Below are 23416 nucleotides of genomic sequence, written 5' to 3'. Positions count from 1 at the left end.
AGAAGGCGACGCTCTGCCTTCTCGTTCCAGCTCTCATATTGTAAGCGAGCAGCTTTTCTGGGATTCATTTAGTGTCATGCTTTTTTTACATGTTTATGCTTCTTGTTTGTAATGTTGCTGTTTACAATGGCCCCCAAGCATAGCGCTCAAGTGCTGTCTAGTGTTCTGCAGGGCTATGAGGTGCTTTACAGAGAAAACTCACCCAGGAGTGAGTTCCACGATGTCAGCCCTGAGTTCCATGTTGACAGATTAAATATGTATATAGAGTAGGGTGCCTTGAAGCAGAAACACACATGAAACCCGGTTATGTACTGACTGATGGATGAAAACGTGGCGACCAAAGGCTTGCAGGACCCTAACCCCGCTGTTCCCCTGGGAGCGACGGTTCTTCATTCACTAACTCCTTGCAGGAAGGGACTGGATAGAAACACTACAGCAGCTAATGGGAATCAACACCAATAACTCACTGGAAACCAATAAGAACCTTATAAAATAAGGGACAGAGTCTTTTCTGTAACATACAACCCATTAGTGTATCACCTCTCTTTTTCTCCCTGGCCATGCTAACCTTCTTTCAAATCTTTGAACTTAAGGTTTCTTTTTAAATTCTTTTCAGTTGATGCTTCTTTCCTGGTCCAACGGCCTTGTCGTAGGCTATTTCCTTCGCTGTCTCACTGCACCTCCAGCCCACTGAGACCCGGCCATCCCACACCATCTCGCCTTTCACCTTGCCTCCTCAGCGCAACGTTAATACTTCTGTCTCTCTAATTGTTGCTGTGTCTTTCTTGCCTTTTCAGCCACGTGGAGCCCGTGAGTCTCCTGGTTACTGCCCTTCCCCAAATGTCTGCTCTGACCAGGTGGAGGCCGGGAAGTGTGTTCAGGGAAGGAGGAGGGACGTCAGGCATTGTACCAAGAAGAGAGGAGGGAGTTAGAAGTGAGGAAGTTGGCCGCTACAAGTGCCAAGTGCCTCAGAGGAAAGGGAGGGAAAGAAAAGCACATGTGGGTTTTAGTAATAAGGGGGTTAATGGTAAGAAGGGAGGGAAGGTTACAGAATGACAGACATGGGCGTTGGGGTGCAGTGGGTTGGGGAATGACTGGGACAGATGAAAAGGTGTGTGGGGGCTCTTACTGAGCTCCTCTGGGATGGGGACGGAGAAGGGACCAGTTACACTGTAGGAGGATACAGGACCGTGGGATGGTTTTGCAGGGAGAGAGAGTAAATATATTCTACATGCTGAGGAGAAAACAGATGACTGAAGGAAACTGAAGACAGCCGAGACAGTGAGGGAAAATATAGGATATCAAGCCAGGACGACCTGTAAAGGTTAATTCCCTGCCCTGATTCTTATTTTTCAACCACGTCAATTTACTTGTGGAAACCTTTTGATCTAGAATGAGAGCTTCAAATGGCCTGTTTTGCTTATGATGCACATAATACAACTTGTTACTAGAAAGACAAAGGTCACCCATGAAAGCATAACCTTTCGAGGGAAGTGAGGATACTCACTTCTTCCTCAGAACCCAGAAGGAAAGGGGCCAGGGCAAGTGGAGATACAGTTCTCGATGCTGGGGTGGCAAGACTTGAGTTTCTTATGGATATGCTAGGCAAGACTGTCTGTCATAGGAGGTAAGAGTCAAAGCTCGAATGCCAGAGGTTTGGGGTGACGTGTGGTGGAGAAAAGGAGCAACCCTGGAAAGACGGCTGACTGCAGTCAGCAACCAAAGACTTGAGTGAAGGCAGTAAGTGCATTCTCGCAAGGTCTTCCTCTCCCAGCAATGGCCAGTGCCCTGGGTAAAGGTCCACAAGTGCGGGTTCTTACACTGTCCCAGGTCGAGGTAAAGGACCACAGGGCTTGGATTCTGAGGGTGCTGGCAAGAGTGGCTCAAGCAACGGGCCACGGGGTCTGCAGTAAGTAGGTAGAGCCGTCTGCTGAGAGTCTGGTTAGAGGAGGAGGAGTCCTGGGGGCTAAAGGTCCTAACTAGGTTTATCAAAAGCCAGTGACCTGTGTTCTTGAGTATGAGGAATTTGAAGAGCTAAAAGGTACATTGGTATATTAAAGTTCATGGTTAATGACATGGCCTAGGATGTGGTCAGGGAAGGGAATGAAAATGTAGTGTCAGTGGGGATAACTGAGGTGCGGCGAGTCAAGAAGGTCTTGAGCCTATGGCACTGAATGATCCACAAGAGCTGGAAAGTTCCCAGATGATAGCAACAAGTAGGGGAAAGGATGGAATAGATAGAAATTTGAGCCTTAAATGTAGGTAAGTCTTTTTTGTACCAAGGAGGCAGCTTGACCATCTAGAATTTGCAAAGGAGAGCAAGGACAAGACAGACACTACTTTCAGGACCAGAGTTCCACTGGAGTAAGATACGCAGCAGACCATATCCTATGACTGGCAGGAGATGGACATGGTAAGGGAGCTGAGAGAAGACCCAGAGAGAAATAAAAGGAAGGAATGAATCCTAAGGCCTGGTTCCTAACCCTGAGAGTGTACCAGAATATCCTGCAGGGCTGGGCGCCACCCCACGTTTCTGCCTGAGCAGTCTGGGGTGGGGCCCAAGAATCTGCATTTCTAACAAGTTCTCAGGTGAGGCTGATGCTGTGGGTCCCGAGACTACAGTTCAGGAATCACTGTTTGGGAGAGGTGGGCGGCGTTGGAGAAACCCCAAACTGCCTGGGGAGATAGATGAATTGGAAACCTTTCAGTGTGAAGATTTAGCTGGGCCATGCCTCACCTCACGTGTTTGAGAACGGTTTTCCCAAATGACAAAAGTACAAAGAAACAGAGTTCTACTCAAACCTGAATGCACCAGAAAGAAACAGACTTCGTGGATGGCTCTATCGGCTTTAATGTTTTAGGTAATAAAAACTATAGTGGAAGACTGAGTAATAGAAAGTTTAATAGAAAGTAGAATCAACTTTTCCCCACTGCATTAAGAAAAGAAAATAGCTTACCTGTTGTGGAGACTGTCCATTAGGTCTCTCTAGAAGTTTAACTTCTCTTCCTGTAACCACAAAAAAGTGGAAAATTGAGGTCTGCAAGTTGTCTCCGTGTCACAGCCAAGCTGCATCAACCAAGTGACAGGGGAGAGCCTTTCTGTGGGGGCGCTGGGCAGTGGGATGGGGGGATGGAGGTCCTGGCCCGGACCAGTCAGCACAGGCAGACAAGCTCTTTGAAGTTCACTAGGCCTTGGTTTGCAGCCCAGCTCCTGACACTCAGCATTATATTAGCAATTTACCCGTATTTCAGTGTTTCTTCTGTAAAATGAGATTGCAGTGAGACTTAAATGGCACAACATGTGAGCTGTTCATCACATGCTGGGCTTGTTGGGATTGTTCAATAACCGAAAGCTATTGCTTTTTATTACTGTTGACAAACATTACTTTGATAATATGTCTCATCTGTGATGGGTAATGTTTCAATTAAGCAGAAAGAAATTCAAGGCATTTATTTGCTTCTTGGAGACATATCAGATAAAGTTTCAATGAACACATGTATAATATGTAAACAGAATACATGGTTTCAAATAGCTTTGCCTTATAATGAAAATGGTATATAGAATTTGAAAGTAAAACAAATATTTAGATTTTTACCAACTTCTCTATAATTATTAGAATAATTTACTATCGCCCTAGTTGGGTGGCTCAATTGGTTGGAGTATCATGCCATACACCAAAAGTCTACAGGTTCGATTCCTGGTCAGGGTGCATACCCAAGTTGCAAGTTTGATCCCTGGTGAAGGGCACATACAGGAGGCAACTGACCAATGTTTCTCTCCCCCATCAATAGTTCTCTGTTTCAGACAAGTAGTTCACTATCTACAAACACAAACTTTTTGAACAATGCTCTTATTCCACAAGCCACTCTTCTGTTAAGAAGTCTTACATAGTTATGCATTGCCTACCAAGCTTTTGTGAACTCAGCGAAGCATTCAAGGTCTTTCACAGTGTGGCGCCAATGGCCTTCCAAGATTCTCTCTGAAACTCCTCGAGACACTCCTATTTCTAGCCAATCTAGAGGTTTCACTATTTTCTAAACATGTCTACATTTTTCTGTTTCAGCACCTTTGCACATATTATTTCCTCCAGCTGGCTTGCATCCATGCCCATTGATATTTTGCAAAATTCTACTGATTCTTCAATACTTATTTCACACACACTTCCTCCATGAAGATTTTTAAATAATCCCAACTAAAGGTAATTGCTCCATTCTTTTATTTTCTATTGGATCTTCAACCTCTTGGATGGCTCTGCTCACTTTGTGCCTTGGAGGACGGTAATTCATTTATATAACATTCCGTCCATTAGACTGTAATCTCTTCCAAGGGAAGGGTCATGGCTCCATCACTGTTTATCTACCTGTGGCAGTTCTTCATGTGGTGACTCACATTTAGGTGGTACATTGCATGTCTTTTAAAAGGACATTGACAATTGTAAGATGCTTAATACCAATGTACAATATTATAAAACAACGATGTACATATTTCACCAAATCCAATATGCATGTGTATTCATTTACCTTTTAACATCTCTGGGACTGTTGTGTATCTTACAATCATTAGCATATCATGGTTAAATTGACAGCACTGTTTTCTATTTTTTTTTGGTGTATAAGATAAATGGTACACGTTATCATTGATGACACTATTCAACAAAATATGGTATTTTAATTCTATAGTTTTATCTCAGAATGCACATTATGCATAAGTCTTATTAAAACTATCATATGTTAAATGAGTGTCTACCTCGGGTACAACTCTACAAAACAAGTGTACATCATGATCTGTTTACTCAAGAACCTTCCAAGATAAAAACTAACAATACCCAGAGATACAGTAAGAATTTTATAAGCTCTAAGCCCTATAAAGATCAGGTATCAAAATAAAGACAATAACCATAAAAAAAAGACGCTTCAAAGAAATTCTATTTTTTCCTAGGGTGACTTTTTGAAATAATAAATTCTTTCAAAAGAAAATATTTCTGGCACACTTGCTTTGCTGGTGCCTTAGGTACATGACTAATTTGTTGGGCGAGTGAGCACCCACATTCCATGGGCTTGAACATACTGGGGACCTAACACGGGCACAGCTGATCCGTGCTGAGCATCACAGGAGTCGGGGAGAAAGAGCCATCCCAGTGGGGTCCGGGTACCAGGAAAACGTTTACAGAAAGAATGGGATCATGAGAGACGGGTAGACATTAGTTAGGCAAAGGGGACAGTTTTAGTAAAAGCAAAAAGGTAGTAAAAAATACGACTTATACAGAATGACAACGGAGGGACCCATGTTGTAGATTTTGGGGATGGATGTGGCATATGGGACCAGGTTACTGAGGCTCCTTGAAAACAGGCCCAGAAGCCCACACATGACATGACTGGCAAAGAGCAGGTTCTTGAGCGGTGAAGGACAGTACGGTGGCGTGTATTGGAAAGCCTCGCCTGCTGGTAGTACGCAGGGCAAATTGAAAGGGGTGGGTACAGAGAGACTTGAGAAGGCTGGTACTTTGAATTCAGCGACAAGATGAAAAGAGCCTGGTGTATGCTGGTATCAAAGGGAATCCAGAGGAAAAGGCAAACTTGGAAATCTAGTTTGTCAAGTTCTCACTGATTTTCAAGTTAAACATGACTTTCTACTGTCTCTGGTTTCTCATTGCACATTGGTTTAGATATTTCTTATATACAGTGTCCTGGAAAAATTTTGTTGCCTCACTACCAGTTTCCTTATGTGTAAAATGACAATTATAACAGTACCTTTTTTCAGAGAGGCATTAGGGTTAAGTGCAAGAACACAGAAGAGTATCAAGCATAGTGGTTGGTGCAAACTACAATCTCAACAGGATTAGCTATGATTTTTTCATTCATTATCATTTTCATCATGGTCATGATCATCATCCTCTCTTAGATCATCATCAGCAGCATCAGCATCAGCATCATCAGCATCATCTCTTAGTCAGATCCCTATCTTTTTTCCTGCCACTGCCCTGGAAGTCCCTTGATTCCAATGATCACATCTCATTATCTTTGTTTCTCCAAAAAGTAATACAAGGTAGGATTTTTGTTAAGATGTACTGAATTTTAAGAGGGGAAATGCCAGAAATCCAAGAAAGCAGGAATCTCTGTGACATAAAGAAGGTATTATTAAAATTATTCTTATTTTTGAGGCTGACAGACAGGAAGAAAGGCATTTCCCTAAACAGGGAAGCTGGAAGGAGAGCCGTGTGCAGTATTGGGAAGATCCTGAACTCCGTATTTAGCCTAGCGAGCTGACGTGATGGATGGCGGGATGGTAAGAGAAAGGTGGCAGACAAGACAAATGTGTCCAGCACCGTCCACTACAGGAATAAATGGGCACACACTTACAGAGAGAGCAAAAGAGGAGATACTGTAAAACAGAAAGTCCACGAATGCGAAGTAACAGACCTAGTAATCAGCAGTGTAGATAACCAACAGCCGGCTCAATATAGACTGTAGAATCCTTAAGGCATGATGAAGGTCGGAAGGAAGAGGGAAGAACTAAAATCAGGACAGTTTGGAAGGTGTTTAAGAAGCAGTTAGTTCCTAAATCCCTTTCAGCACTGCAGGCTTCGGGTGGTTTCCCCCGTCCATCTCAACGGAAGGATGTAAGTACAGTGTTTGGAAAGGGTTTTTGGGCCAGGAACACAGCAGGAAATACACGGCAAAGGGAAGGGGTTCTGAACCCAAACCCAGGTGATGAAGTGCACGTGTGAATATGAAACATGTGCTCCCCAAAAGAACCACGGGCTATAAAGAAAAATTAGAGAACAGCAATGAAAAAAAGCTCTCGGAAATGAAAACAAGAGAGCAAAACTGAACACTTAAATAGAGAACCCAGAGAAAAAGGTGAGGAAATCTCACATAAAGTCACGAAAGAGACAGAGACATAGAAGATCAACTGGAGACCAGCCAGGAGTTCCCGCGTCCGCGTCAGAGGAGCTCCATAAAGGGAGCACAGACAGAAGGTGGGGGGAACTCTGCCAACAGAATGATTTGCGAAAATTCCGCATAACTGAAGGACAGTGTTTAGATGAATGCACTCACCAAGTGACCAATGCAATGGGTAAAAATAGACTCAATGTTAAGATACATCATTGTGGTATTTCAGTAGTAAGTATACAGAACACCGAACAAATGAAAAAAAAAAAAAGGGCCATTTGTTACCTTCAGAGGAAAATGAAGATTTTATAGGCTACCAGAAGAAAACAAAAGCAAAATGTCAGATCATACATGAACAAAGAGCTGGGGATCAGAATTGTCTTGAACTTCTTATGCACACACACAAAGCAATCTAAACCTGGCCAAACTACCCATTAGGTGAGAGAGTCGGCTAAAGATATTTTCAGATATAAAACATTCACCATCCATATACCTTTTCTTCCTGGGAGGAGGCTGTTTGAAGATGTAACAACCAAATAGGGGAAGAAACCACGAGGGGGAGGTAGGAGATAAAGGAAACCGAGCCCTAAACACAAGAGAGAGAGAGACAGTGTTCCCCAAGATGATGATGACCAGCTATCTCAGAACGCCAGCAGTGTGCCCCAAAAAAGCACAGCTTGCTCAGGCTGGAGAAGGCGAGGAGGCTCTGGGCAGTTCTCCCATAAGGCATGACATTGGTGGAGTAACTGAAATGTCCTAAGAGCAGGATGTGCACAATAAGGAAAGAATTGGGGGTTGAATTAGCGGTGAGTATGCAGAGCACTGAACAAATATAAAAAAGAACCCTTTATTGCCTTCAGAAAAAAATCTGTGCAAGAAAAGAAACATCATTCTCTACCTATCTTACCTGTGAAGAGCATTTACAGAGTTATAATAAATGCAGACATTCATCTAACTAAAGCTGGAGGTGGGGTGTTCAGTTGGGAGTGGGAACCTTCCTGATATGTGGGGGGGCAGGGGATGGAGAAGCTGAACCATCGCCTGTTGTGGAAGATGATGTCTAACACTGAAAAAAATCAAGAAGTCGTAAGAAGGATTCATTTAGAGAAGGGATATTTAGAGGCAAGTAACCAAACCAATCAGCTCCAAAGTCATCTCCTTCGAGGAGAGAAAAATGTGCTGATCGGGCTGAGCATCCCCTGAAGATCTGGGAGTCACTCTAGTCATGCTGGCACGGTCCCAAGAGAAGGTGAACCCGAGGACAGGAAGCCAAAGCAATAATGCTTTTGAAAAGGTCAACTGCCATCCATTTATTCAACCCACGTTAACTGCTCACCTTCTAGTACTGTGGGCCAGGCCACGTGCTCATAAATGATTATGACAGGATGACTAAGACGTATAAAGTTTACAGCCGAGCGAGGCAGTCAAAACATAAACAAATCACTGTGGTCCAGTGATATAATTGAGTCGGTAGGCAAAGCACTATGAAAATGTGGCCACCAGCAGCCTCTCAGAGCACTCTAGAGCTGCAAGGTCCAGTACATTAACTACTAGCCAACTAGCCACAAGTGGCTATTTAAATTTAAATTACTGAAAATTAAATACATTAAAAGTTCAGTTCCCTTGTTACACTAGCCAGCTCCATTTCAAATGCCCCAAGGCCACATGTGGCTAGTGGCTACCGTATTGGACAGTGTAGATGTAGGGCATTTCCTGGACTGCAGAAAGTTCTACTGGATGGTGCTGGCTTACGGTTTCTTTAAAAACATTTTTTAAACTTCATTTTTCCATTCCAGTTTACATTCAATATTATTTTGTGTCAGCTTCAGGTACACATACCTGAATCACATACTTTACAAAACATTCCCCCGGTATTTCCAGGACCCACCACACGCAGTCCATGGAGTCATTGTAATATTACTGACTATATTCCCTACGCTGCACTTCACATCCCCGAAACTGTTTTGTTACTACTAATCTGTACTTCTCAGCCCCTTCACCTTTTTCACCCAGCCCCCCCGCAGAGAGGTTCTTAAATGGTGATTTGTTTTTACAAGCTATTCAAGTACATTAAAACCCTGAGGGGATCACATTCTTTTGGGTCTATTAGTAAATAGAGCCTTTACAGAGCTTGATATTTAACCGGCTAAGTTACCTGTACAAGGAGCGGAATTTTTTACTCTGCTAGAAATTTAGCTTTCGAGGGGAGCCACCCCTGGAGCTGGGAAGGGGATTTCTTACGTCTCCTGATACTGACTGGCCACCCAGAGACACTGGGGGCACGTGCTGCTGGCGACCGGGAGTCTGTGAGACTTTGGGCAAGCAGGTTTGCCTCGTGGGAGAGTCCTGGGGAACTCAGAAATGCCTCAGTTTGAAATGTTAGCTCCACTACTTCCTGGCTGTGTGGCCTGGAGCAAGTCTCTCAACCTCTCTGGGCCTTTGTTTTTTGAGATGTGCAGTGTACTGATAATGCACGAATCAGGATACACAGGTGGTGGAAGCAGCACCAAATGGCAGCTGCCATTCTTCTTACTGTTCTTTTTTTTTTTTAAGATTTTATGTATTTATTTTGAGAGAGAGAGAGAGAGAGAGAGAGAGAGAGAGAAACATCAATGTGCGGTTGCTGGGGGTTATGGCCTGCAACCCAGGCATTTACCCTGGCTGGGAATCGAACCTGGGACACTTTGGTTCCCAGCCCACGCTCAATCCACTGAGCTATGCCAGCCAGGGCTTCTCACTGTTCTTAATCTCCCACATTCAAGAAATGGCTGGTGAAGAGCACCCCCCCCCCCCCCACTGCGCCCCCAATGATGAAAGCTGGCTCTCGTCATTTCTCATTTCTTCTCATCATGTCTGTTTTCTTAAAGGAACTATCACTGACCAGCGACATAAGGGCCTATCACAGAAAAGGGAATTTCTGTCCAAAGAAGGGAAAGGAAAGAAGGGGGAAGGGCGCTGGCATGTACCTCTCAGCGGCTACGACAGGCCAGACCCACCAGCAGGGACTGAATAAGGTTCTAGAAATCCTCCGAATGTCTAAGGAGACCCGAAGGATTCAGTGAAGGTGGCTGGAGAGGAAGGTTTGTGGGTGGCAAAGAAGAAAGCGGGGTGGGACAGAAACCCACAGGGATGGGGCAGATTAGGTGGGAAGGGGCTGTGGATGCCAGGCCAAGGGCCCAACGTGTTGAGACTCCTAGTTCACAATAACAACTGGTGGCAACGTGTCCGGCCCACTCCGGGCCGGAGTGGAAGCCAGCGGGAATTTCAGCCCGCCCATGACTTCTCCTCAGACAGGTTTTTACTCAGAGATTTTACTATCCAGCGGACAGTCCACCTCGGTTCCCTTCTTTAACCTCCATGAGAAGAAAAACAAAGTTTCTTTCCAAGTGGAGTTAAGTTCTAAACACGATAAGCCTGAGTTGGCACCAACAGTGGCTGCAAGAATTAACTTTCCCTTGTAATTTGTGAATGCATTGAGGCTTGTTTTCGGGGTTTTCTTTTATGGGTTTCCCCCACCCCCACCGCGGGCAGGGCCCGTCTCTGAATAGAAAGAAAAGCTGTCCAGCTGGGCTCCTTTCTCAGAACAAGCTTTGCAAGCTCCGCAACATCTTCCTTGGAGACGGTTCAGCTGGGGGCCTTCCCTGTGCTCCAGGAGGAATTCCTGCCTCGCACACAGGGCCCCTTTGTTGTCCGAGGTTATGAGAAGTTAACCACGGCTCCGCACAAGGAAATATCTTTTCCTTGTGTGAAGAAAGGATCAAAGAGGAATGCCACTTAAACCAAGGAAAACAAAACCGTAATTTACATCTAGAATCTCTACAGAGAAAAAAAAAGATCCTCATTACTTCAGTGAAGCACAGATATCTGCAGTGTAGGGTATAAAATCCACTCAGTATTGATGGATTTTAAAGTTTAGTCCTTAGCAAGCGCCAAATTCTGAGTCTTTTTTTAAAGTATAAAATTCCTTTGCGTGCCTGCTCACAAACGTCTCCAAACTTTTCCAAATGGCTTAAAGCAAATCACTTCTTTCATTGAAGACAATATGTTGTATGTATTTGCATGTATACATATTTATCTATAATATCCATATACAAAAACACATACACACATACACATAAACATATAAGCACATGGAGTTTGGGGAAAAGGGGGGAAAAGGTCAGCCATCACCACAGCAACCCAACCCTGCGTTAGGTCTCACATCTTTCTCCCGGACTTGTTTTCCTTTGTGTCCATCTACCTGCCAGTTTCACACAATATATAAACAGCTTCACACCCTGCTTTCCTCTACTTAACATTCTGTCTCTAGCCTCTTCCATGACAATACAAAGTGTCCGTAATGACTGATTTAAATGATGCAACTTATTCCAAGAGTGACCCCCTGCAAGTTAACTGACCGCTTCTTTCTATAGCTTAACATTTTTGGAACTTGCCGTTTCTGGTTCAAGTCACCTCCTTGCACCTTCCAAGTTCAAAGTCTAGGTGGCCAGCTACAAACATTACATAACTGTAATGTGCGTGATGATGTTGGTTTTCCTTGCCTTTCCGTTTTTTCATTTTCTGCTGACATGCAGTGCAGATGGCCTGTGGGACCTGGCGAGCAGAGGCCAGCCAGGAGGCTGCTCCCCCATCACAGACGAGGAAACGCTGGGTTCAGGAGGCACCTCACTATTCACGTTCAGGCCTCCGGGTGAAAAAGCCAGGAAAACATAGAAGTTATCCTGCCCCAACCAATTGAAGACTCTGCACAAGGGACCACAGGGAATCACACTTTCATTCTGAACTCCTAGTGAGTTAGTCTGTCTTTCCCCGCAGCTCAAGCTCTGCCCAGGCGGAGGCAGCAAGCTGTCTCTGTCCCAGCAGCAGGGCCCAGGAACCAGGGCCCGGGAACAGTGGCTGATGACATCCTGTAACCAGAAGGTGCGCTGACGCCCTTTGGATATCATCTTTACTATTTATACAGTCCTTCTTGTGTCATGGTTTTCTCACATAGGCAGCATATGAGATTCACCTCAGACGTGCACACTCTCTTCATGTACCAGGGGCTGGGGAGGGAGAACGGGGGAGGATGGGGAGAGGCTGAACCCAGGGCCAGAGCACGGCCACTGCGGTGCCATCGGCCTGTTTGCACATAGCGGGGCCCCGGGAGGTGGCAGCCCCAGGCTGACCCTCACTGGGAGCAGGCGGTGGAGTTATTTATGCTCAACAGCTTTTCAGAACCAAAACCTGGGACTCTAGACCTGACGCATGAGTGTGAGTGTGAGAGTGCGTGTGTGTGCGTAGTGACAGTGTCTGACACCTGAACATTATGTGACTGATGCTTTACACTCACTATTTCATTTGCTTCCCAGCCTCTCTGTGAAATAAGCATTCCCAGCTCCATGAGTAAAGGGCGGAACAACCATTCAGGTTTGAGCCTTTTCATTTACATCATGGAGTGTTCAGAATGACAGGACTTATGCCACTCCTTGTTGGGCAGGCAGGGCACACGGGATGCCGCGGTCTTTAACAGGCCTTCCCCTTTACAAAGGGCCTCGAATGCAGACGCTTGACAAATACGTGCCCAGAGCTATTCTGACAGGACTGACTGAAGTCAGCACTCGTCACATGGCATTGAACTTCAGCCCCATTTTCCCATAATAAATCACCTGCAGTTTCCCATGGTCTAACTCTTTATCTTGAAAATAGGAACATTTTGTCACCTTTGTGCATGGGTACAATATTGCAATTTGCACATGGAAGCATTAAAAATGCTCTTCAGTTTTTATAATCCTGTTTTGTCATTATTCCAGGACTGCAATGTACTGAGAGCCTCAAAAACAACAACAGAAATATAATCCAAGCCTCTTTCAACCTCGGAGAGACCTTTATCTGATACTGCGGTTGCTCTAGACAAACCGGGCTGCGTGTTCGCCAGAAGTGTCATGCAAAAGGAAGTATTAGGGACAGACTTCTGTGCAGTTAAGGGGAAATTCTTGAGGTGGGGTCTACTCTCACACACCTTTTGTAGAGATTCCATTATTTGTGATTCCTTAAGCATCTTGAGATGCTCTCTTAATGGATTACGTACTTTGTATTGGCATGTAAGTAATCAATCACCCGTAGCTATATTATGATGCCCCGGTCCTCCAACTCCTGGACCCGTCCTTTGTCATGCAGGCAGGCAAGGTCCCTGCTGTCATGAGCCCATCACTCTCTGTCCAAAGCTGGCCAATCATGCCCAAGTGGCTGAGACCACAGGTTAAATTAACAGGAGGGACTTGAAAACATTAATTACATTGTCCCTGACTAAATTTTTCCCATTCTACAATGAGATTTGTAATGTGTTTTGACACTGTGGTTAATCTACCAGTTTTAGCAGAGAGAGACAGAACAAATAAATGGCTATTAAACTTTTGTGAGTGAAGACACGGCATTTGTGGGGCGGGAAGTCCCTAAAAAATATTATTCTAACCCACATGTATTCGAGATTGGGGACTGAAGCCCTGGGAAGGTAAGGGACTACCAGGATCACTTTCGCTAAACTGCTGCAGTTCTGGTAGAGATCGAGAGCCTGGGCTAGGCTACCTTCTTTTGTAAATAAAGTTTTATTGGAACACGGCTTTGCCCACTCATTGATGTGTTGTCTACGACTGCTTTCCTGCTCCACGGCAGAGCTGAGTAGTTGCGACAGACACAGTACGACCTGCAAGGCCTACAATGTTTACCATCTAGCCCTCTACGGAAAGCGTTGACTACAGCTCTAGAGGATAAACACAGTGTGGGAGGAGACACTAAGACACGCCAGGAACCGTGCGAGCGGACATCTGGAGGCCTGCCCACGTGCCCCCGCGTGTGCTTGGAGGCAGACTCTCCAGCTCCAAGTCTGCAGACGACTGACCGCAGCCCTGGCCAACAGCGTGACTGCAACTTCACAGAGACCGTGAGCCCCAGGCGCCCCAGGAGGCTGTGCCTGGGTTCCTGACCCAGGGAAACAGTAAGACAAGAAATATTTGTCCTTTCAAACTGCTAAATTTAGTGTCATTTTTTATGTAGCCATAGGTAACTAAAACAATGGTGTCTCTTCAGCTGGGCTCGCTCTTTCAACGTGAGTGAACTTCTGCCTCCACTGTGATCTGCTCTGTGGAGCCTTTAGGTCCCCTGGTCCCCAGCTCCAAATGGTGCCAACCATTTGAGTGATCCCAACAATCAAAGCACTGCACCACCTGCTCACTCAGAGTCGATCCAATGGCCATGGGGTCAGTTATATAGATGTCTGTCTCCCCGGCTGTTGCTTACTCAGCTTTGTGACCACAGAATCTCATCTAGTGCCTATTATTCATAATGGAATACTAGCAGTAAATATTTATTGAGTGCTTATGTATGTTAGGCATTTATGTGCATTACCTCATTTAACCCTCTGGACAACCTTATGAGATATATAGTGCTTCTGAGTCCGTTTAAAAGGGGAGGAAACAGAAGTTGGGGAGCGTGCCTTTCATTGTGCAGCCAGCAAGTGGTGGGGCCAGGATCTGAGCTTTGACTGACCCTGGGGCTGCCACACTCGACTGCTTGGGACCCAGAGTCCCAGGATACGTGTGGCTTCTGTCTTGGCAATTCCGCCTTTAACTGTGGACTTGGCAAAGTCACTCACACAAAGGGAACCAATTTCCTCACCCATCAAGTGGCGGCAATGATGCCACTTCCCTATCTCTCATTCCATCAAGTTTAGCTGAATGAAGAAAAGAACTTTCACCCATTTCTGGCTGCTGTGTGTTAGAACATAACTTCCATAAAGGAAGCTGTGTAGTGTTCAACCAGTATAGGTGCTCGGTAAATACATGTCAACAGGCTGAGCCTAAGACTCTGACCTCGTACTGTTGATTCAAGACAGCAGAGTCTGGTTTAAGAATAGACTGAAAGGCAAAGGGGTTGAGAAGTACAAATTGGAAGTTACAAAACAGTCACGGCGATGTAAAGTACAGTGTAGGGAATGCAGTCACTAATATTGTACTAACCGTGTATGGTGTCAGGTGGGTACTAGGAATATCATAACACAAAGTATATGATTGTCTCACCACTGTGCTGTACACCTTAAACTACTGTAAAATCATATTGCATGTAAAAAAAAAAAGAAAGTAGAGTTCAAAGAGTGGCTTCAGGGTTGAGAAGACACCTGGGTCTGGCCAAGGGCCCAGCTGTGGCCAAGTTGAACTCCTAGGGCCTCCCCCAATGTGGGTTTTGTACATTCAATGTTGGTATCCAGCCTCTAAGAAAAGTATTATCTACTTATTCTGATCAGACTGTAGCCTATGGCTTTGGATTTAAATTGTATGTTTCCTGGAGTAGCGATTTTCAAAAGTTAAAAAAAAAAGTTTCTACTTCTGTATGGACTACCTGGCTCATCTTGCCTCTTTAATGTCACTGAAAAAAACAAAATAAAAAACAGCATTGCTCCTCTCTAAGTCCAGAAAAATGCCAAGAGACCAAATACTTCACCAGGGTTTCCTCTCAGCATCATTTCTGGTAAAGGAGGTAAAACGGACATCTCAAGAAAATGGAGAACCTGACATGTGCCTAATGTAAAACCAGAACAAAAAATTCTGCCTAGTCATCACCAGGAAAATGTGCTTCGCGAGTGGTTCCCACCATTACTTGGCAATCTGCCCACTTTTCTCAGGGAGCCAGGAACTTGGCAGATGTGATTTGTCTCCATTAAGTTCAGACCTGGGTCTAAAATAACTTGCCCAGTTATTATTTTCACCTCTTCCACTCAAGCACCCCTAATCCTACATGAGCACCTTTCCGGAAGACACGGAAAGGGTCCCTAATTGCTTTTCTCCCTCCCTCCTTTCCTTCCTTCCCTCCCTTCCCTCCCTTCCCCTTCCTTCCTTCCTTCCTTCCCTCCTTCCTTCCCTCCCTTCCTTCCTTCCTTCCTTCCTTCTCTCATTCATTCATTCATTCGTTCATTCTTTTTTTCCATTAAAAAACATTAGCTGTCCATCTGAGTAAGATGGAGAGGAGGGCAGTTCTCAAAATTTGTGTATTAAAATTTGCTCAGAGAAAGTAAAAAATTGGGTTACAGAAAGTTTGCTAATTTGTAAGCTACAATCGACAGAACAGCCTCACCTTCTGCACCAGGTGGAATGTAATGCGGAAGCAGAGTGCTGTACAACAGAAACAGTCCAAAATCAGTCCAGGAGAAGTGACTAAGCAAATAAAAATGCACGTGACGATCCACAGATCACACAGTATTTCTAGAGAGTGGTACAGGGTAGAAGTAAAACAAAACCAGAAATTGATAAGCTCCTAACCTACTTTTAAGTCACTCAACTAAATAAATATGAGACTGGTTTAAATCCCCAAATCTTCAATCATTGAGGTTTTCTTAGCTTGACATACTAACACATAAAGTGTATTAACTTACTGTTCTTTGGAGGGAAAAACCCCTACTGCTTAAGCCAGAGGTAGCTGGGGATGGAGCCTATGATCTTCATTAGCAATGAAAGGGCACATGTACATATGGCGACACAATGCATGACATTTCAGGAGAAACTTATCTGTAACCCACTTTTGGGTAGTTTAAAGGCCTCTTGACAGTATTCTCTCTTGCCGGTGGACTAATGCAGAAAATTCAGTATCATTAGAAGTTGGCATGTTCTTTTGATTTTCTGTTTTTGACAGTGAGACAAAGATCTATATCCCTATTTCAACCACACCCCAAAATGGCGCTGATGTTCTGGGGAAGGCATGGATGTGACTGTGGTTCTATCAGATGAAAAGTTTGCAGACAAGTCATGTACCTCATAGGCAATGGCGTGCTAGCAAATGTTTAACAACTGGCTCTACAGCAACCAAAACGTTTATTATTATAATCAAGGATGTGTAATACACGGTGTACGAATAAAAATAAACAATACTTTGTTTTTATTATCAATTCCATTTAGACAAATTGGTTTTCACAGGATGCTTTTCCAGGCTCTTCTACCCATAGTGAATCTACAGTTGCAACCGACACAACTAGTTCTGACATGAATATCAGTTGATATTTCATTTACATTAAGTACTTAGATGAAAGTGAAACATGAGCGCAAATGCTGGAATTTCACTTGTTTGTTACCGACAGGAACATACTCTTTGCTGAAGCAGATAATACTTTTTGAATACAGGGAGAAAAATTTCCTCAGGAATTTTTTGTGTGTTATTCCCATGTAATGGCTATGGACAGCAAACTTTTATTTTTAATTCTCATTAAGGTTCTCTTCATCACATTCTGTGGTCAAGCATCAAAACATTAAGTTGAACCCGACTTATAGCCTCTGCCAATTGCCATGGTGTCAATGCTCCTGTCATGGCTGACTTCAGGCTTGCAATTTCAGGTCACTGAACGCAAAGCTGAAAAGAGGCATTTCTACATTAGATAGCATTTCTACCATACAGATAAAATAGATGTAAATAGAAAAAAAAACAACAGAAGACTAAGGCAATTAGGAAATGATGAGTTTTCAGTATTTATGAACTTTGTTTTTAATATAATTTGTTTGCTTATACTTTAATAGAATTTAGCTTTTTGATATCACCTCACAAAATCTCCGAAATTCCAAAATTCCCTAGCCAGCCCTGACGCAGGCTCCATCACAAGATCTCAGGGCTCTGAACCTGAAGGGCAAATGCATTTCCCGGACAATTTTCCCTCGGCCGCATACCACGAACCTCCAACTAAGTGACCCTACAGCCCAACTTCCCCTGCTATGAGTTAATCAGTCTCCAGGAGTGGGATGTCTGGCATCAAGTTCCCAGTGGAGTATTAACATTTAATGAGAGAAAAAAATGACTTCAGCACGGTCATGTGACTTGGAGGCAATCCTCAGTTTCCTCACCTGTAGAATGGGGACGATACTTTTTCTCGTGCTGTCATGGAGATTAGAGCTAATGCAGCAAAGCTCCTGGAATGATGGGATAATGCCTCCAATACAGCAGATGTGGAATAACTATTTATCATTAAGATGACGGCAGAATTACTGTGAAGCATTCCTTCTTTGCATACATATGGGTCAGTCAGGGGAGCTGCCTCCTCGCCAACAGAGAAGCAGCACCAAGGGTGACCGACTGCAGAGCATGTTTGAGAGCAAGGCCAGTCACAGTCCGATTTCTGGAGTGCACAGAAGGCTGCTATCTGGCTTCCAAGGGTCACTGCTGTCATCTCTTCTCAGGAAAGGGAGGGGAGGGGAGGGGAGGGGCGGGGTGAGAAGAAAAGAGAAGAGAAGAGACGAGAAGAGAAGAGGAGAAAGAAAGAAAAGGGAAGAAGGAAGTTTGTAACTGAAGTGTTAGAACACTGACCCAAAAGGTAACCTCCAAAAATAAATATTTTTATGTCGGAATCATGGGCTAGAATTTAGGGAGATTCCTCTGACACCTGTGAAATGGGCACAGCCAACAATTTGGGGGGCATCCTGTTTGGATGAAAGACAAAATCTTTTAGAGTTTTGGACGCTTTCAAAAATATGTTGCCCTAGAATATTTATCATTACTTCTGGGATTCCATGCCTCTTTAAGATCCTTTCTATAACATCTCTTTTAATTTTTTTTTTAAAGCACACATTTAAAAAAGAGTAATGTTAAACAACACAAATACAAAGCAGGTTACATTTTTTTAAAATATGTGGAATAGGGGTAATGATTCCTACCTCACGGGCTTAGCGGTATTAAAAGGACTAAAGAACCCAGCCCCTGGAATGCGTCCAGCACACGGCCGCCGGGGTACACACCTAATGGCAGCTGTCGTATGCGGCACACGGCACTCTCCCCTCCTTTCAAATCAGCTCAAGGTTACCTGGGGGAGGGGCGCACAGACACAACACCAAGCAGAGGCCAGATTCCTCCTGTCTACTCAATGGCCCGGTAAACAGGCTGCATTGATCCAATTTCCCCCTCCGAGAAGACTGTATTTTCTTCCAAAAATGAACAGAACAGCAGTCTGCTTGTGGTAGTTATTAACCACATCAAATCTCAAGGAAGTCAGAGATTCTAAGACCTCGCTTGTCCTTTTATGTTACATACATTTGTAAATGCTATTCTTTATTCTGGATTTTAGGAACACCAAGGATTAATTGTCGAGCCATGGGCGATTTTGGCAAATACTAAGCATTTCAAGCACAGAAGGTGTGACAGGGTCGCCAGGAGTCAGCCTCGCCTTATGTCATAAGATATTTATAGCATCAATAATACAAAGCATATATGGCTAGGGAGCAAACACAAGGGAAGAATACATAGGAGTCTTAAAGCTAGAAATATGAAAAGAAAAGAGTTATTGGCACTAGTCTAAAGTACCTACATCATCATGAATATATTTATGTAGCACATTATGGAAAACAGTTTGATATGTTCCTGGGGAAATCAAGAATTTAGCCTAGAAACACGTGAAAATGTAAGAACTGTAGGTAACACTGTGAAATGTAGCCTCAGTCAAATCTGAGATTTGAGTTCTAGTTGCCACGCATGTTCCATAAAAACTCAAGCTAGATTTCTGGGCAGGAAACACTCTAAATTGAAAAAATGCACAAAATATGATACAGCAAATGTGACTAGTTGTCATAATTAAAACCTCAAACCATGAACAGTGAACCAGGTTGCCTAAACTGAAGTTTTAAAAGTAATTATAAAGTGTGTGCGTGTGTGTATGTGTGTGTGTACACATGCCGTCGTGCAAACTTAAGCTGGAACAAAGAAGTTTTTCTCTCCTGGTAGAGTTTACATAATGTACACTAGGGCTAGACCTGTTGATGAGAACAGTTCCTTAAACTATAGTGTTTTCAAATTTGAAAACGCATTGCTCTGTGTTCTATGTCAATTTGGAAGGAATGCAAAGCAAACTTACAGTATCATCAGTCTTTCGAATTCAATCACAAGGCCTTCCTTTCCTGGACTCTAGTGAGTGGATTTCCTGCCTAGAAAAACACTGTGGCGAATCAATACAGACTCCTTTCTCTCTCTGGGCAATTGCAGAAGGAACTGAGATTTTTGTTTGTATTTTTTCTGAAGCATTTTCTTAACTCATTAGGCTTGTGATGTCATCAGACCTACAATGGAGCTGTTCTGTTGGTTCTTCTTTTTCCCCAAAGAGGTGCCCCAAAAGCTTACATCCCAACACTAAAACCCTAGCAGGTTCTCAGAACTTTACACAGTTGTGCAACAGTTAAAAACCAAACAGAAAGCCCAGCCCTGGGCCCTCCTGGCTGGGGTGTGGCTGCAGGTTGGCTGTGTGGCTAAGGGCTATTGCTTAACATAACCAAACACTCAGCACTAACCGCTGACCAGGCCCAGTGATTACATATTAAATAGAAGGAGCTATATACTTTTCCTTGCTGAAGACGTGAATGGAAACCTGAAATCCCTTTAGTCAGAGCTCCTCAGGGTTCAATATTACAGTGCTTTTCAGCCATTAGTATTCGAGCACTACCCAGAGTAAAAACAAACCCACTGTTTACTTCCTAAAGTTGATACTTGACATAATTAAAATGGGTGGAAATGGAAACATTCAATTTTAAAAATTCTGAAATGAAGCCAAATGTCACTATTTATATTGGTATATTATGCTTCATATTATGCTTCCCTGATGAAGCTTAATACATATTAGGAGCAAGGCTGTGAACTGACATTAAAAAAATCTCTAACTCTACAAAATGTATCCCATTTCCATCACTCATTGCAAATGGCCATGAATCATTCCAAGTGAGCTAGGCAGTTTTTGAATGTCATTAGTCCACTGAGGCATTTTAGAAGTTCAAAGCAAATACAAAAACTCTCAAGCCCAAATATTTTATAAAATATTGCTATAAATTTTAATAATTAAAAAGTATTTATTGTACATCTATATGTACCTATATATACCTAGCATTGTGCTAGCCATTATGGAAAAAGTTAAAAAGTATATGACTCGCCCTCTCCAAGAATTTTAATAGTTTAACTAAAAAGCTAAATCCAACACATGAAGCAATTTGACGATAACCGCGAACATAAACACCGTGGTGCTGGATGCCCGCGTGATGGCAGCTGTCAGTCTTCAGCCGAGCTCCGCTGCGCCCACTCTCTGGGCTGGAATGCACAGGTCTCCTTTACGGTGATGTCCTTCATTCACGCCATCAGAAACGTCATGACACAAATGTTTGGTGTGGGAAACTCCGGGGGTAGTTAGAAATTTATACTAGTGATCGACTAGGATCTAGTTGGGAAGATCATAAATCGAAGTGGTTGAAGTGGTTACTAAATGCAATGGCAGCTTCATTCATTAATGTGTAAATTAATGAATGGCATAAATAGGTTTTCATTGGTGAACTCAGTGGCTTATTAGGAAAATAAATGTTAGAAGCAGACACCACTTGTGGGATTTGAGGTATGTGTAAGTGGCTTCCCTGGCCCTGTGTGAACAGAGAATAAGAATCCACTGTGCACACTCTCAGGCATGTTACATGGATCTGCATTCCTGTTTCAGTGACCTACGTGATTTCTGGTGCTCGATGCTGTCTATAAAAATAGCAGAAACCATCCTGGCTGGTGTAGCTCAGTGGATTGAGTGTAGGCTGCAAACCAGGCATCCCAGGTTCGATTCCCAGTCAGGGCACATGCCTAGGTTGCAGGCCACGGTCCCCAGCAACCACACATTGATATCTCTCTCTCTCCTTCCCTTCCCTCTCTAAAAATAAATAAATATTAAAAAAAATAGCAGAAACCTATGTGTGGAATGTTGTCAGATCTGACGTAAGCATCTTTTCTGTAGGGTGGTGGTAGGAAAGCTCAGAAGAATAGAGGATTGGAATTTCAAGTTTACAAAACATATTGATGTACTACCTTGTGCCTGCTCACTAATAAATGCAGATTAGAAACATATCTGTGGAATCTTTGGTCTGAGACTTGCTTTCATTATATCCTGTCAGGGATGACATTTAGAACGGCTAATTCTCACCCACCTCAAGCTTTCCTGTGGCTATGGATATCTATCCTTGATCCATTTTGGTTTGATATTCTTACATGCTGGGAAGACGTGTTGTAGAGTTAAGGGCAGTCAGCCCTTACTAACGGGTTGTGTGGCTAACCATAAATCCTCTAGGTTCCATTTTAGTCCCATGAAATGAGGATAACAACACTTTCTCCTGGGGTCACTATAAAAATTAAAGACAATTACGTACAAAGCCCAGGTAGCTAGCTGCTCATTCACTGCCGGTTTCCCTCCCCTGCATTACTGTCCTGTTGTTATACTTTTCCTGTCCCAGAGGAAACACACAGGTGCCTGCAGAATTGAAAAGTGTGGCCTCTTTCTCTCTATTTTCCATTTTAGTTTCTTGGGACTGAACAAATTTAGGGATTGCAAAGTTGGTGCCTATATGACCCTGTCATAAATCTGGGTGTCGTGAACCATCAGAGGCTGGAATCCTTTCCCTTCCCTTCCCTTTTCTAGCACCCAGAGCTCTTCTTCCCCATCTTTCGGAAGCCTTTGTGCCCATTCACACTTCTAGGGCTCTCCATGGGCAATGACTGCTTTGCACTCTCAATATCACCTGAGTCATTGCCTTAGATACACTTAGGAAGAGTACACCTCTTTAACCTTCATTTTATTGAGAACAACAACAACAACAAAACCCCTTTCTTCACTAAGTAGTAAATAAATGAGAAACTACTGCAGAATGCTTAGGAAGTGTGGTGGCCAGCGTCCCAGATGGTTCCCAGTGATCCTTGCCTCCTGGGATCACGTCCTTGTGTAGCTAGCGTTCTTCGTGCCCTGGCTCAGGGCTGGTCTGTGCGACTGATGGAATATGGCAAAGGTCACGAAGTGTGACCGTCGAGGCTAGGTAAGGAAAGGCACTACAGCTTCTGCAACAGCCTTCTCAGCTGTTCACTCTGGGGGGAGCCTGGGGCCGTGCTGTGTGGACACTCTAGAGTGGAGAGGCCCCTGGGGATGAGCTACCTTGGAAGTGTGCCTGCCAGTCCCAGCCAAGCCCCAGCGACTAAAGCCGCGGCGGACATGGCACTGCAACCTGGTGAGAGACCACAAGCCAGAAAGGCCCCAGTAGGCCACTCTCAAATTCCTGACTCACAGGAACTTCCGGATGATAAATGTTTACTGTGGTTTTAAGCCACCTGAGTTTTGGGGCAACTTGTTATGCAGCAACAGATAACTAATATGTTAAGAATGCATTTCCTGTTCTCAGTTGGCTTCCTGGTGGAGATCACTTAATGCAGGCAAAGTCTTTTAAAGAGGAAACCCACTTTATAGTCTATTCATTAACTGTCACTTTCTCTTTCTGAAATGTGCATGCTACTAGGGCTGTGAGGGGACTACTGCTTGACTGTGCCTCCCAGCATTCATGTGGAAGCCCCGGCCCCCACTGCGATGGTAGGTGGAGGTGAGGCACTGGGAGGCAATGGGTTCAGATGGGGTCATGGTGGGATGAGTGGTCTCGTAAGAGGCTGAGATCCCGCTTGCTCTCTGGCTCTCTCCGTGTGCCTGCACCAAGGCAGCGCTGTGTGCGCACAGACCCAGGAAGAC

The 23416-nt window shown here is 44.0% G+C and overlaps 1 protein-coding gene across 2 annotated transcripts in view; it reads right to left on the bottom strand.

Moving 5' to 3' along the window:
• C1H4orf19 (chromosome 1 C4orf19 homolog) overlaps positions 1-23416 on the bottom strand; it is a 78497-nt gene that overhangs the window by 14519 nt on the left and 40562 nt on the right. For both annotated transcript variants that reach the window (XM_028508033.2, XM_036019685.1), the window contains exon 2: positions 2958-3007. The gene's annotated coding sequence lies outside the window, so the exon portion shown is untranslated. The remainder of the gene's footprint in view (positions 1-2957; positions 3008-23416) is intronic.

This window comes from Phyllostomus discolor, chromosome 1, assembly GCF_004126475.2.
Source record: "Phyllostomus discolor isolate MPI-MPIP mPhyDis1 chromosome 1, mPhyDis1.pri.v3, whole genome shotgun sequence".
Classification (NCBI taxonomy): Eukaryota; Metazoa; Chordata; class Mammalia; order Chiroptera; family Phyllostomidae; genus Phyllostomus; species Phyllostomus discolor.
Note: the sequence above shows the minus strand (reverse complement) of the source record. Positions and strands in the feature narration are given on the sequence as shown.